Raw genomic sequence first — 14,858 nt, forward strand, 5'->3', positions numbered from 1 at the left:
GAGGAAGCGGGTCATGCGGGAGGACAGGTAGAAGTCATAAGCCACGTGGCAGCATGTAGAGTAATAGAAATGGGTTAAGTTAAAGAGCTAGTTAGAAACAAGCCTAAGCTAAGGCTGAGTTTTCATAATTAATAAGAAGTCTCCATGTCATTATTTGGGAGCTGACTGGTGGGAGAGAAAGACTCACTACAGTCCCTAGTCTTTATTAACTGGCAGCAAAGAGCTAACTATAAAGTACTTGACGCAACAACAACCTATGAAGTACTTAACACAACAGTGCTGTTACCACAAAAGAGCACTTCCTGTTATGTGGACACTTGGGAGAGTCACTAAGAATTCACTGCGTCACCACCATTGAAAGAAGTCAGGAAGGGCTGAAGAAACCCTGACTCTGAGGCTTCACGAGCCCTCTCGGTCTCCTTATAAACCAAGATGGTAGGTCAGGTGGTTCTGACACTTCTGCTAAGCCTCTGAGCCTTCATCTTAACTAGAAGAAAACTTTAGGAGTCTCTGTCAGCCTGCACTCATCTGAGGAGGCCTCTGAGGCCCTTTCTGTCAGCTGAGGCAAACACCAGATGCAAACAAGCAGTTTGGTCCTACAGTGCACTCTCCATGGACAGGCAGAGGCTTGGAACATTAATTTTTCCACCAAGTAAGAGTCCATCAACCCCAACCCCTTCTGCTCGGCCTCCTCCTTACTAAAGGTCTCGTAGAACTGTCCAGATGTCCGGTGCACAGCCAAGCAGGAACACCACCAAGTAACATCAGGCCATGTGGCTGGATGTGAATTCAGACACACAATTTGGGATAAACTTACATTCACAATGATCCACTGTGTATCTCAAATTCAAATCTAACTGGGCATCCTGTATGCTTCTGTTGAATCTGGCAATCCCACGTGTAATACATGCTGCCGTTGGTGGTACACTGCCTCATCCCACCCACTGGACTTCACCTGCAGTCAGACCAGCACTGGTCTGTCTTCTGGGGCCGAGGAACAAGGGTTTATGGGCTATGCTTAATCCTTCTCCTGTCCAACTGTCCCTCTTGGGTCCTCCTGGCTTCACATCATTGAACATCCTACTTTTATCGCCTCCCTCCCAACTGTCTACCGACCACCCTTTTGGCCACAGCCCCCTTACCCTGCCACCGACAGTGGCAACTGATTCCTTTTTTTTTTCTAAATAAAAGGTCATTAATAACCACAAATTAAAATGATCAAATTACAAGCCTTCTAAATACTGAAGTGAAACAAAAAAATGTAGGCTGTGCGAAAGAAAAGCTGGAGCCTCTCGGAGCCAGGGGGAGGGGGGGAGGGGAGGAGGGGCAGGCACTGATCTACATCATGTTCTTCTACCGGCTCTGCTGTCTTTGGTTATTACTGTTGTTTTGTTTTGGATGTTTTTTTGGGGGAGGGGAGTTGAGACAATGTTTCTTTGTGTAGCTTTGGAGCCTATCGTGGACCTCACGCTGTAGACCAGGCTGGCCTTTAACTCACAGAGATCTGCCTGCCTCTGCCTCCCAAGCACTGGGATTAAAGGTGTGCACCACCAATGCTGCCTGGCTTGTTTTGTTTTTTGTTTTTGTTTTTTCTTTCTAATAGCTTCCTTTCTCTCCTGAGTTCACAACAGCTCTCAGGGGAATGGAAGATAACCTCCTCCACACACACATACACACCAAGGAACAACGGGCGGGGGAAGGGACAAGAAGGGAAGATCAGAGTAAGAAGTTTCAGTTGGCTTATAAACGGGTCTCCTCCCAGCTGGCCCCAAGTATGTGACTACCCTCTAAGACCCTTAACATCTACTTCAGACTGGGGGCAACTCGAAGTCCTGCTGCTCATTCTCCTTTAGGCTACTTAGCGTCCACAAATAGAGAACATCTCTGCATTCCACCTCTGTCTCTCCAGTGCCAAGTCTACACAACACTGAAAACTGAACCACTGGAGAGACCTCCAGAAGCAAAGCATGTCCTACTGGTCAGGTGATTTCCTTAAACCCAGCTCCACCCCCTGAAGAACCTATCTCTACAGTATCCTATCAAAGATGACCCTTTTCCTTAATATCCACAACTGGACTGACGAGTTTCTTGTCAACTTGACACAAATTAGGGTCAGATGAGAAGGAGCCTCAGTTGAGCAAATGCCTCCATCAGATTGGGTTAGGCGTTTTCTTGATTAGTGACTGATACGGGAGGTCCCGGCTCACTGTGGGTAGTGCCATTCCTGGGGTGGTAGTCCTGGGTTGTATAAGAAAGCAGGCTGAGCAAACCATGGAGGGGGGGGCAGTTAGCAGCTCATCTCCAAGGCCTGTGTCATTTCCTGCCTTGAATTCTTGCCCTGACTTCCCTCCATGATGTATGGTAGAAGATAATATGGACCCTTTCCTCTCAAGTTGATTTTTGTCATAGTGCTTATCACAGCAATAGAAAGCAAACCAGGAAAACCACTGACTTGCAAAAAGGGCCTCACCAAACCCCCAGAGGAACAGGCTTAAAATGAACTACACAACAAAGAAGAAAAAGCAGTTAGTATCTTCCTCAAGCAATTAGCTCTCAGTAGCCCTCAAGCTGGAAGACAGAACTGCCACGTGTCCTGGTGCACTTCTGAGGGCGGGGCAAGTCATCACTAAGCTGGGAAAGACAAGTTCAACCTGATAACTCTGCAGGCTCACTTCGAGGTGCTGAGACACTTGGGTCTGGCCCCACTGGCTCAACAGAATAAACCTGCCAATTTGTTCTGAGATTTGGATGTGAAGTATTCAAGACAGCAATATAAGGTTTGATGGGGAGAGGGAGGGCTGGGGGACAGGGAGTGACACTCTGAGAGTGTCATATGCCCCAAGAGTTTTACATCCTCATTTGATCCTCTCAAAGTCTGCTGGAGAAACAGCCCCAAGCAGGTTTTAAACTCACATCTTTTGGACACCAGTGCTCTCTGCCCACCATATCCATCAGTTCCACTTGGGTTGCTGAGTTTCAGCTTCCCTTTCTTGGGTCAGCACAAGGCCACTGCCTTCTCTGGGCATGCACTGGGAGACACAGACAGGGCGTTTCATGGACTTATAACAAGGGCTCTACTGAAGGCATTCATTTTAACAGAGGGCGTCTTTATATACTTTTTGCAGCAAAGCTGTGTGCATTATGTAGGTAATTACATCCCTATCTTGAGGCATACTTAGGGATCCTACAAGAATTATTTTACTTAGATGATGGGGAGGACACCATCCCCAATGCTGACCTTTGCCCCAGATGACAGGAAACAGTCTGAAATGCTTCCACTGGGAGTCAGAAGTGGCCCTTGCTGCTGAGGTACCATGTCACTGCTGTTTGCAGGGAGGACAAAGGGCAGTCACTCCTTCCTCTATTTCTAATCAACCTCCCTCTCTTTTCCCCTGCTCTGGTGTCTGTGGGTCTCCCCTCCCTACCCCTCACTGATCTCTCCGGCAATTCTGACTTACAACAAGAAGGGACTTCTTTAGCTCAGGCTAGGCTAACACATGTGGCAGCTTCCTCACTTACCCAACAAGGATCTGGTGTTCTTTAAGTTATTATTTGTGATTTGGAAATCCCACTGATAGGGAACACACTACTGTTAATGCTAAGGTTAGAGGTCAGTCCCTCTGAGGCAATTATATCTCTGTGTTGCAAAAGAAAGCAACAATACTGCAGGTGTACTCTGTCAGTCAAGGCACCATTAGGTGACAGGCAGCCCCTTCCAGTTACAATCATTTTAGGAGAATTTAACAAATGAGGTATTTAAAAAAAACGATCAGGGCACAGGAAAACCACAAGGCCTACTGTGGTCCAGCAGGAAGGCTGTAGAAGCAGACTCCATAACATCTTAAGGCCTGGAAGAACTCGAGAGAGCAGACACCTGGGCTCACACAGAGAGCATAAAGGCTGGTAGAGAAGGCTGCCCAAGGAGAACTGTGCCTGCCCTTATACAACCTCTGCCAATCAAGAGAGACCCCTGGTGGGGGTTGATACTCTGACTTCACTCCCTCCTCCCTTCTCTCCCTCCCTTTAGTGTGTGGCTGTTAAACCCAACCACAAACCAGAAGCAAATATATGAGCCCACCAAGTAGGTGCCAGAAGTCCCATTGCTGGGTCACGTGAGAGAGAGAGAAGGAAGAACAGTTCAGGGCGTAGAGGAGTGTCAAAGGCTTGCCATCAGAATCACAGTTAACAGTGTCCCACGCCCACGCCCACTGCTGGGAGTACCTGGTGCTACTGCAGAGTTCTGCTGACATTTTGGGTAGAATGTGGCTTTGTTCGGGTAAGCATATATTTTAAAAATACATTCACAACTATATTCATACTTCTCAAATATATGTGGGCATTTATCCCATGAAAGAATATTTTACTTTAGTCATACAGGAAACATCCCCATATATTTTATGCTAAGCTCTATTTTTTTCTAAAAGAGGTAAAAACAAAACAAAACAAAAACCACTACAGAAAAAGGAAGGTATCATCAGGCTTCATTTAATCGGTGCCCTGGGCCTACAGCAGGGTCCTTACCTCTCCTTTCTCCTTTCCCCTTCTCCCTCCTCCCCCTTCCTTCTTTCTAATATGTATGATTTTCCAGTTAGATCTATCTTCTCAAACAAATGCATAGTGGGCCTCCAGGTTTGGGGGACACATTCATTCCACTTTTTAGTTTCGGCCCCGCTAACATGAGTTCTACTGAGCTAAAGCAGTTCTCAGGAGGCAGCACACTTGACTGATACTCTCAGTTGCATGGGGCACCCAGTAAGTGCTTTTTAAATCTCCCTGTGTGTGCATCTTCCTGCAAAGGGGAAGAGGGAGGCTCATGAGTTCCTGCCAGGTGCTGCCCCCAGTGGCACACGGGATGGTGTGTAGTTCTAGGACAACAATTCTCAACCTGGGGGTTGCGATCTCTTTGGGTCTCCAACAACACTTTCACAAGGCCACCTAAGGCCATCAAAAAAACACAGGTGTTTATGTTATAGTTCATAACAGTAGCAAAATTACAGTTACGCTGTAGCAACAACAATAATGTTATGACTGGGGGTCACGACAACTATATTAAGGGTTGCAGCATTAAGAAGATCGAGAACCACTGAATGAAGGATACCCCAGATGACTTCAGAGCAGAGATGAAGGGTGGCACCAAATGACCTATGACCACAAAAATGAGAGCTTCATTCCCTTTCAAGCTCTCAGACAGCAACACCCAGGGAGATGCTGCCATGTCTGCAGTGCCCTTGTGATGTCACACAGCCATCGGCTTGCTTCTTCTCTGACTTATACAGCATCTCTTATTTCCAAGGATGGATTTCAATTTAACTTAAATGATGCTGGTTTTCTGCTTGGGGTAATGAAATTTCATTTAAAAATTAAAGAAGTTAACTACTACTAGAAAGGATACATCTGAGAGACCACTTGTATAAGTGGCAGATGTGGTACCCAGATGACTCAAGTTTGGGAAACCCTGATACATGCAAGCATAGCTCATGAGTCAGAGACATCCAGGTTTTAGTTCTAATTGCCACCAGGTAGGCAATAATGACTAATTTTATTGTCTTATAAAGAAATAATTCTTTCACTGACAGTAGCAGTTCTTCTGGCCAGAGAGCTGTAGCTCAAAGAGAGCAATAACATTTTAGTAAACTGCTTTGTAACCTGAATCCTGTCTCGTGCATAATATAACAGATGTCTGCCATAAATGATTGAATATTAAGGTCCAAAGATTTAATCATAAGATGATAATTAGAGAACATAAATATGGAGCAAGAAGAGAGAAGCAAATGCTGCTCTCTTTGCACAGATCTAACAAGGGGCCCGCCCTCTGGCTGTCATCAGGATGTAAAGAGAGGGGTGGGGGCAGCCTTTTCTGAGTCACACAGGCTTCGCTTGGAGTATTCAAGGCCATGGGGGAATTAGATTACAAAAGCAATCTGTCATGGTTTGTGACTCCTTTTGATGTCAGGCTGGTAACACTACTGTATATTATTGCCATGGCACTCACTGATCAGCAGAATCGCTTCCAACTGTCGCCTCCTACATGAACTGGAAGTCTGACATTTTTGTTAAGCTCCATCCCCAAGACACCCCAAGCCCTTAATTCTAACCTCCTGAAATGAGCATTACATTAATGCTCATGGCTCCTTCTAAGCAGAGAGCTCAGAAAGCAATAAACTCACCAATGCATAGTGTCTCTTCCAACAGTGCAAGTGCGCAGAAGCCCAGCCCACTTTACACATGTTTGCACACCCCTGTCCCCTACTCAAGCCTACCCTGTGGGTGAAGTCAGGCATGAAGTCTGCAAGGCCTGCTCCCTACTTCTGGAGAAGGTGTTCAAAGTACCCTATGCTTCTTAACAACATGCACATTCCCAGCAGACCTTACTCTTGAGCGGGATCTTCCCGAGCACTGCTGTTTACTTGTTTTAAAAATGCTTCTACAAAACATCCATTGTTCTCTCCTCACTGTATCACTGCAGGATACACTGACAAGCTACTGCTCCTGCATGAATAACAGTGCTTTCCCCAGCAAACATCGGAGTCGATTGGCACTGGGAGCAAGTCTTGTCCAGTAGCCACTGCTGCATGTGACAAGCACAGTGATCCATGGCCTCTGTACTCAGTGAGCCTACAAGTAAATAATCTGCAGCTGCTGGTGCTACAGGCTCAGTTTCAGACACACAAGACAGGGGGGTTGCAATGTGTGGCTTCACTTGAAAATTTCTTTAGACTTACTAGATTGCTAGAAGGAAAGGGAATAAACAGACTTTAATTGTATTTAAGTCATTAAGCTTAGATTCAAAAGCAAAGACTTTAAATGTAACATAGTAGACAGTAGCTGACTTGGTGGTGGGAGTGGTGTTCATACAGCGTAGTGTTCAGACCCACAAATGGAAGCATTGCCAATACTGGACAACACAGGTCAAACTGCTTCTGTGTTCTTTATTCCAATGCAATCCAGTTCAAAAGACTTGTATGGGAACAAAAAGCAGAGTAAGGTTTCTCAGACTGCATCTTTATATATTTCTGGATGACTGCCCCATCCTTGTCTCCTAAATAAGTTTGTTCTGCCTATCTTCAGCAGCAGACCATGTAGCAGTAGTTGTCTAACATCTGACTGAACAGAGATGAATAACTGACCCAAGAAAGACCTAGTCATCGGTGGCTAGGAACCTACAATTGGCTTAAAATGAAAAAGTTAAACCAATCAGATTGCTCTACAAGGAATCTGAAGTTACAGGCTGATGCTGGCTAGCTGTGGTTTGCTAAGCCAATAGATGATGCAAACCTGGGTGCTGTGAGATCCAGCTGGGGTCAAGGTCAAGCAGGGCTACAGACTGAAGACACATAAGACAAAATGGAGAACATGGAGACTACCGGCACAGCTATGGAGTGGGTTCTGTTTTAACAGCTTTCTAGTCCTAAGAGGCTTCCTTCACTGATGTTTTCTGTTCCTAAGTTCTGTGAGCTCTCTCTGTGTAAGAATAACAAATTCTAATGAAAGAGGAAATCGTTAACTTTGCAGATAAGTGTAGTCCTTACCCCTCACCAGGGAAACTTCTCTAATAGAGATTATTACAGAAAACTACAACCAATCAAAATGCAGAGTTGTGGAGCCCAGTCCCAACAGGTTCATCCGATGCCTGTACCTAAGGCTCTGGAAGTTGAAGAAAGGGACAGAGAGACTGTAAGAGCCAGGGAACCAGGAAGTCTGCTCTGAGAATGTGCCTCACGGGAATGTCAGAAACTACACCCATAAAGTCTCAACAATAGGACTCCCTAAACAAGAACAACAATGTTAGACGTGCTAATATGGAAGTGATGGAGCCAACAGGCCTCAAGCCTACGTGAAGAAATACAGGCAACATAAGGAATGCTAAGAGTGAAGTGGTCTTCCCCAGAGAGGAGCACACCAATTGGTCCCTAATACAAAAACAGCCAGCTCTGAAAATACATATACAAGTAACATATTATATGGACTGATTAGGTTATATTTAGGAATACATATGTATTAATGTTATAATATCCTAAATATATATTTAAAAATGAGAATCAGTCAGTCAATCTATCTACAACAATTAATGAAAAAAGAGGCCATGAATTTGAAAGAGCAAGGAGGGAAGGTTTGAAGGGAGAAAATAGACAGGGGAATAATGTAATTATATTATAGTATAAGAATATCATAAATTTTTTAAGCAGCAATAATCTTTTGACCTTAAGTAACTTGAAGCCTCTGTTCTGGCAATTGAAAGCAAATTCTGACCAAGACAAAAGCCCACAGGGGTCTTACAGGCTGCCAGCAGCACCAGTGACTAGAGACAGCGGGGAGCGGCATGAAATGCAGTAACGACAGGTCAAAGAAGACTGGCAAAGCAGACAGGCTGGCAGCTAAGCTGGCTGACAGAGAAAAGAGCAGCTGCAATCGGTGCTGTGTCTCCGTGAGCACGTGAGGGGCATTAGAGAGAGCAGGGTTATGACTGGGAGAGCGGGAGGGGAAGGTGCCAGGTCGCTGGAAGGAGGCAGCACTGATGGGTCCTGGGGGTCTGAACTCAGGTCCTCATGGTTGTACAGTGAGCATTTTACCGACCGAGTCATCCCTACAGCTCTGAGTGTGTGTGTCTTTTTTGAATTCTAGAGGATGACAGTAGGTAGAAATGACTACACTTGGGGTAGAAAATATTTCTGTACTATAGCTAATAGTTGTTGGCCCAGGAGGAATATTTGAGAAGAGAAGAATATGCACATGACTCCCTTGTGGGTGGGTGGGAAAGGAGGGTGGTGCCCGGTGCATCTGATGCGCGAAGACAGCTGCTGGCTTTCCAGGTAGCCCAGCTGAGCAGGAGTATTAGTTGTGAAACCAAATACAAAAGAAGAAACCTTTGTCTTGAGGGCATTCGTAGCATGTGGACAGCTCTCAAACGTATACACAAGCAACTGCGTGCAACTGAACCTGCCCAGGAACAGCTCCTTCAAGAGCTTCCTGTATCCTCAGAAGGAAGTCAGACAGGCTTGGAGCTAAATTGGTTGAGTGAGAAACTGAGAGCAGCTGCAACCGGCGGTGCTGTGTCTCTGTGAGTATGTGAGGGCATTAGAGAGAGCAGGGATAGGACTGGGCCAGCAGGAGGGGAAGGTGCCAGGCCCCTGGGATGAGGCAGCACAGATGGGGATGCTTTGGGGGGTAGAGCAGAAATGCCCAAGGCAAAACCCTGGGCCTCTTTCATCTAAATGAATGTGCTAATGGCTCCCGGGGAGCGGGTATGAGAGGGCTTAGCACATATGCCTTCTCTACTGTACTGGCTGTAAATAACCCATGTGCTGGCTGTGCCATCTGCTTGGTGTGCAGTTTGTGGAACTGTGAAGAAAAAAAAGAGGCAGAGAAGGAATAAATGGCTACTAGTACCTATGTTGATACTCTGAAAAAATCAAATATGCTTACAGTTAGATTATTACATTTCCTTTACAGGGGTTAATTAAGCTAGAAATGTTCCCTTTTCTTTTTTTTATAGGTGTGGGGGCAGGGCAACTTCCAAAAGGTCAAAGAGCAGGTCACAAACAGAATGAAGCTAAAAGACAACCCTTCTGTTACTGCATTTCACACATCTTGGATTAATTACACGTAACCAATCCAGGCTACTTCTTCATCTGGACACAAGAGCAATATGTTACTTGCTTTCCTCCAAGTAATATTTTACAGTTACCTCTAAAATATCATGTCTAGATAAAAGACATTCTGAACACATGCCATGGTTTTGTAGAGGGAGTCACGCCCTCTATAAAGTGCCTACTGCACATGACTGAATATTAATTACCTTCACACACACAGTGAGGCTGCTCATACGTGTTTTAGTTCCTCACGGTTATATAATGGAAACAATCCATCCCCCAAACCAACATTCGCTCCACTGTTCACTTCTCACTTAAATCAGAGGGTGCCTACAAGAGTGCTTTAAAACCACAAACTTAATGGGCTGCAAGTAATTTCCCAGGTTGGTATTGTCCCTCATATAGATTTGCAATTTCCTATAACTTGGTGATTTGAGAGACTCTATAGATTGGAAAGATGCCATAAAACTCTGCATGAGTCAATGACTGGGTTAAGAAATTTAACCTTGACAGCCGAGTCCTGCCACCATTAGTTTCACTTAAGCCTATGTTTCATCTTGATGGGATCCCCAGAAATAACTTAGTTTGAGTCCCAATGGGTCCCCAGGATTGCTCAAATGCTTCTGATGGCTTTCAACTCTGGCCCCACCAGAAGGTACTCAGGAGAAAGATGGGGGCGTGATTACAGCGATTAAGAGGTGAATGCAAGCTACTTAGACTCCACACTGTAGATGAGTAATCAGTTTTTAATGAGATTCCTCACCTCTCCAGACCTGAGTTTTGTCGTCTACGACACAGAGATAATCTAACCCCTCTCACAGGATTCCCAGGAAGCATCTGTGAATCCGTGAAGGTCTTCACATGGTAAGCTCACGAAGCCTGTCATCTGGACATTCACTGCGTGGGTGCAAGATGCCACGGAGGGAAAGAGGTCTTCCCTGAAGCCTGAACATGCCTGAGGATGGCTAGCCAGTCCCTACTGCTGAGTGCCCATGATAGAAGTGCCAAGAAACTGTCCTAGCGAGACGGGGCACCTGGGAGCAGCTCTAGCCAGCCCTCATTTCTCACCTCACCCAGAATGGTGCCTTGCTGCCATCCTTGTGGGTGCTAGTTCTGTAAGAGAAGGTGAGGAGCTTAAAACCATAACCCACTTCAAACACCATTCTTAGTAAAGACTTTAAAAATAGGTCAAAACAGCTAGGCATGGTGGCACATGCCTTTAATCCCAGCACACAGGAGGCAGAGGCGATCTCTGTGAGTTCAAGGCCAGCCTGGTCTACAGAGCGAGTGATCCAGGCTAGGGAAGAATACACGATAGGACACTGTCTCAGAAAAGAAAGGAAGGAAGGAAGGAAGGAAGGAAAGAAGGAGAAAGGAAAATAAAACTTAACTATTGCGTAAACTTTAAAAGTGGTGTAGGATTTATGAATTACATTTTTATTCCAAAGATAAAAAAAAGGGGGGGGGATGGGAAAGGTAAAGGTCAAGTGGCAAAGCCACTTACTTCCACGGATGTGGCCTTGAGTTCTCCACAAAAGCAAAATAAAATCCTGGACATGGAGAGGTGAAGGTCTGCTCTGTTTTCCACTGAAAGCTTTTATAATCAGCTAAGAGAAGGATGTAATTGAAAAGTGCGTTTAATAGTAAAATCTCAATACGCACTTTCAATAAAATTGGGAAATACTTAAGAACCTGAAATAGGAAAAGGTGCACACAAAAACTGTATGTGCGTAATATCTAAAAATATATTTGATGGAGAATGATATAAGAGAATATAAACTGAACTATGAGTTTCACCCAGGGGTGACAATTTTTCAAAGACTCATGTTAAAGGTCATAGGCATTTTTAAAAACACTCAGCAGGCCTGAGCCTTTACACCAATTCAGTGATTGATCTCTAGCAATAATGGGTGGTATCAGCAAAGACACTGTAAAGTGAAATGAACCAATGTGAACATTTGTAGAGGGCAGCGGCACCAGGAGGGATCTAACTGTTCAATGGTGAGCATTGCAGAGGAGCTGTCAGTCCAGGGAGTGTAAGGAAACACTCCCTGAGGCAGGTGTGCCTCTCTCTTTCTCTCTCTCTCTCTCTCTCTCTCTCTCTCTCTCTCTCTCTCTCTCTCTCTCTCTCTCTCTCTCTCCCTCCCTCCCTCTCTCTCTCTCTCCCTCCCTCCCTCCCCCTGTGTGTCTCTGTGTGTGTCTGTATGCTTTAAAGATTTCTCAATAGCTTCTCTGAAAAACTAGTTTCTCTTAAAATAAATTGAAATTAAGACAAAATTTTAATGTTTTAATTTCAATGATTCAATTAACCATCTCCTGAAACTTATCTTTTCTTAAAACCTAGCATCACCATGTTACTTACTTCAGCTCTTAGCTGTCAGGAACAGTAATCAGAACCTGGTGTCTGCTTCTGTCACCTCATCTTCTAACCCATAGCTAGCATGCCTGATCACATCTGCAACCACACTGACCAGGCTGGTGTCCAGAGTGGTAATGCCTGCTGGCAACTTTACTGCCTAGAACAGGACATCCAACCTGACGGTTAGATGCCAAGTGACAAGACCACTGGGGGAGGAGATGACTCCTTCAACATCTTCTTCAGAGAGACAGGCACTGGTTTATCATCTAAGTCTGATATACTTAGCAGGTGCCCCAGATGGTGTTTGTAGACCTGGAACCCACAGTTATTGATGAAGTTCACACTGGCACCACTGCCAGCTCTTCCACCCTGAGCTGCTCATTCCAGACAAGGAAGATGCTGTAAATAACTTTGCCTGCGGCTGCTGCACCACTGACAAGGAGATGACTGACCCTGTCTTGGACCAATTTGCAACCTGGCTGACCAGTACATAGGCCTTCAGGGCTTCTTGGTTTTCCACAGCTTTGGTGGGAAAACTGGCTCTGGGTTCACCTCCCTGCTGAGGGAGTGGTACTCTGTTGATTATGGAAAGAAATCCAAGCCAGAGTTCTCCATTTACCAGTCCCCCCCAGGTTTCCAATGCTATTGTTGAGCCTAAGAGATATATCCTCACCACCCTGTAGCACTATGACTATGCCTTCATGGTAGACAATGAGGCCATCTGTGACATCTGCAACCTCGACATTGAACACCCAACCTACACAAACCTTAATCATTGCCTTATTAGACAGACTGTGTCAACCATCACCGCTTCCCTCAGATTTGATGGAGCCCTGAATGTTGAGCTGACAGAATTACAGACCAATCTGGTGCCCTGCCCTCACATCCATCCACTTCCCTCTGGCCACACATCCCTGTCATCTCTGCTGAAAATGCCTACCACGAGCTTTCTGTAGCAGAAATCACCAATGCCTGCTTTGAGCCAGCCAACCAAATGGTGAAATGTGATCCTTGTCATGGTAAATATATGGCTAGCTGCCTACTGTACCATGGTGACGTGGTTCCCAAAGATGTCAATGATGCCACTGTCACCATCAAGACCAAGCGCAGCATCCAGTTTGTAGACTGGTGTCCCACTGGCTTCAAGGTTGGCATTAATTACCAGCCTCACACTGTGGTACCTGGTGGGGATCTGACCAAGGTCCAGAGAACTGTGTGCATGCAAAGCAACACCACAGCCATTGCTGAAGCTGGGACTCACCTAGATCACAAGTTTGATCTGATGTATGCCAAGCGTGCCTTTGTGCACTGGCATGTGGGTGAGGGTTTGGACAAGAGGCAGTTCTCTGAGGCCCATGAGGACATGGCTGCCCGACAGAAAGATGATGAGGAAGTTGGTGTGGAGTCTGTTGAAGGAGAGGATGAGGAAGGAGGAGAGGAATACTAATCCATCCTTTCAGTCCCTAGATCCCAAAACTTCAGCTTCAACATTAGCAGACAGACATCAATGCTTCTAATTATGTTCATTTTGTGATCATGTCTATCTTCTGTAAGGGTTTTTTTTAAAGGCTTTTCGTAAGGTTTCTTCCATAATGTCTCAAAGTAAAAGCTTTAAGAAAAAGAAAACAGAAAGAAAAATCCAGAAAGATTCAGAGTAGATGTGTGTCCCAGAAGGTTGTCCTCAGAGACTATGAGACTGCCTTCCACACCCTCCCCGGAGCAGCAGTCATGAGGACTGCCAGCCTCCTCCAGTCAATCAACTGTCGGAACACTTCCCAAGTAACACAGACAACAAAGTACTGACTTTGACTGTGTAATAAGCAGCAGATTTAAACAATGAGTTAGGAAGAACTAAGACATTTACAATTTTATAATATCCAAAATATTATCAATGGGATTTAATCTTTAGTCTAATAAAACTTCTGTTACAAATAAATAATACAAACAAACCATGTCAAAAAAGAAGAGGAGGAAAGACCTGAGAAACCACTCCCTCTCACTGCTTAATAATGAGATATATACATTTGTTCTAATGAAAAATGTGGCATATCTTTAATACAGTCCCACTTCTATAGCATATGTAGCCAGACACAGGCACTGGACATTTCTAGTTGGTGGAATTTCAGTAATGGAGTTCTAACCCTTACAGAGTATTTCCTATCATTGAAATTTCCTATAATGTAATAGTGTTTTTTATCTTGAGTGTCATCAAGAATGTGTAACATCTTTATCTCACAGAATTGCCTAGCTTCTCAAGGTGTGTGCCACTATCCCTGTATGTGTAGAGTCGGGCAACTCATGAGTGAGGAGTGGGGAACTGGAACTTAGGTGATGGTCTCATGATTGCTATGCTACTGCACATGAGGCTGCTGGTGGGGGATCCCAATGTTTATAAAAACACACCAATACTACCTAGCCAACTGGAGACAATATACTTGTATCTACCTGTAATATTTATATCAGAAATTCTTTAAATGCCTCTGATTTTGCTATATTTTCAAAACTATGGCATCTATTTGAAAGCAAAAATAAATTTATCAAATTATAGAAATACAATTAAGTTCAAAGGGTAAATCTTAACTAAGAAAGATTCACTACTGATCTGAAACATAATTATCATTACCAATGTTAAAAGCAACTCCATTTAAGGTGGTGAAAACATGTATATATCTTGCTTACAGTAAGGATTCAGTAACTGTAATTGACAACCATTCTTCAACCCAAACCTAACTGTGAAGAAGGAAATAACCACAACACAAACATTCACTTTAGGTACAGAAGCTTGCTGCTGTGTTACCAGAATCAGTACAGTGCCCACTACATGGCCAGAATGAAAAATAAAAAGAAATTTGGTGAATGAACAGCACCATATATAAATTACTAAGATACAGTTACATGACTGAATTAAA

The 14,858-nt window shown here is 44.5% G+C and overlaps 1 protein-coding gene and 1 pseudogene across 4 annotated transcripts in view; one reads left to right on the forward strand and one right to left on the reverse strand.

Moving 5' to 3' along the window:
• Fyn (FYN proto-oncogene, Src family tyrosine kinase) overlaps positions 1–14,858 on the reverse strand; it is a 191,923-nt gene that overhangs the window by 123,572 nt on the left and 53,493 nt on the right. The window lies entirely within an intron of this gene.
• Positions 12,032–13,396, forward strand: LOC101834369 (annotated as a pseudogene).

This window comes from Mesocricetus auratus, unplaced genomic scaffold, assembly GCF_017639785.1.
Source record: "Mesocricetus auratus isolate SY011 unplaced genomic scaffold, BCM_Maur_2.0 Super-Scaffold_100018, whole genome shotgun sequence".
In the NCBI taxonomy this organism is placed as follows: domain Eukaryota; kingdom Metazoa; phylum Chordata; class Mammalia; order Rodentia; family Cricetidae; genus Mesocricetus; species Mesocricetus auratus.